At 43.7% G+C, this 1,697-nt stretch overlaps 1 non-coding gene across 1 annotated transcript; it reads right to left on the reverse strand.

The window, feature by feature from the left end:
* Positions 1–678: 678 nt before the first annotated feature.
* LOC148580225 (small nucleolar RNA R71) lies at positions 679–782 on the reverse strand. The gene has a single exon (XR_015899420.1). It is a non-coding gene; the product is annotated as a small nucleolar RNA R71 (small nucleolar RNA).
* Positions 783–1,697: the final 915 nt, after the last annotated feature.

Here is a 1,697-nt window from a genome sequence, read left to right on the forward strand (position 1 = left end):
CTAACTGTTTGAATTAATTCCTCAATTGAGCTGACCATACTCTTCCATTAACCAAGAGTATTTTACCTGTTTGTGTTTGAGCTGTGTTCTTGTATGACAGGTAGGAGAGGAGAGACATCAACTCCTCCATATACCGAACCGGAAAGGACCCTTCATAGACTTAGAAGGGAAGCAAGAGGGAAGAGAGTAGTGGGAGAAGAGGAATCTGAAGGAGAATCTGAGGACAATTTTGAGGAAGCTCTAGATCTCAACATGGATAGAGAAGTTCACAACCATGAGAGAGCTGATGGAAACAATGCCATTCCTGAGAGGAGGGTTCTTAGTTCATACATAAACCCAACCTCTGGGAATTGTGGTAGTAGCATCCAGAAACCACCCATTCAGGCCAACAATTTTGAGCTCAAGCCACAGCTAATATCATTGGTGGAAAATCATTGTTCCTTTGGAGGAAGTGCTAATGAAGACCCAAACCAACATCTCACAAAATTCCTGAGAATTTGTGACACTGTGAAGTCCAATGGAGTCCAGGAAGATGCCTATAAATTGCTCTTGTTCCCATTTTCACTTAGGGACAAGGCAGCTAAGTGGCTGGAATCATTCCCAAGGGGGAGTCTAACCACATGGGATGAGGTGGAAGGCAAATTTCTGGCACGTTTCTACCCTCCACAAAAGGTCAATAGGCTTCGATCTGAGGTCCAGACTTTTAGACAACAAGATGGTGAAACTCTCTACGAGGCATGGGAGAGATTCAAGGACTTGACAAGGAAATGCCCACCAAACATGTTCCATGATTGGGTGCAATTGCACATCTTCTATGATGGGCTCTCTTATGAATCAAGGAAGGCTGTAGACCATTCATCAGGAGGTTCATTGAACAAGAAAAAGACCGTGGAAGAAGCCATTGAAGTGATCGAGACAGTGGCTGAGAATGAGTACTACTATGCATCAGAAAGGCACAACACTAAGGGAGTCATGGAGCTGAACCATGTTGATACAATTCTAGCCCAAAACAAGGTGTTTGCCAAGCAACTAGCAGAGCTTACCAGGCAATTAGAAACAAAGCAAGTGGCTGCAATACACACACAAGACCAAGAGGAAGTAGGCATTGAAGGAGGTGATTGGGATGAGGTTAACTATGTGGGAAACCAACAAAGGCAATCATATGATCCACACTCCAACACTTACAACCCAGGCTGGAGAAACCACCCAAACTTTGGGTGGGGAAACCAACAAACCCAACCACAAAACCACAAACCTTACAACCACAACCAACAAAACAATTCCACATACCAAAACTCCAACCAAAGATCATACCAAGCCACACAAAGCACTTACCCCCAATCATCATATCATGGCCAAAATAATCAACATACCCAACCTAATCCGAACCAACAATTTCAAGATCAATTAAACCGGATGGAAGGAATGATGGCAACCATGAGCCAAGACATAATTGAATTGAAGAGCTTCAGGGATGATGTGAGAACTACCTTAAGAAACCATGGTGAAAAACTCAAAAGGTTGGAATCTCAAGTAGGAGAGCTATCTCAACAGGCACCCAAATCAACTGCAGTGTTCCCTAGTGACACAGAAAAGAATCCTAAGGGGGAACAAAAGAGAGTAAGATGGGAAGAGTGCAAGGCCATCACCATATTGAAGGAAGTCTCAGAAGAAGGAGGAATCAGGTCCTCACAGCA

The sequence above is a fragment of the Arachis ipaensis genome, chromosome B10 (assembly GCF_059453495.1).
Source record: "Arachis ipaensis isolate K30076 ecotype BB chromosome B10, ASM5945349v1, whole genome shotgun sequence".
Lineage (NCBI taxonomy): Eukaryota > Viridiplantae > Streptophyta > Magnoliopsida > Fabales > Fabaceae > Arachis > Arachis ipaensis.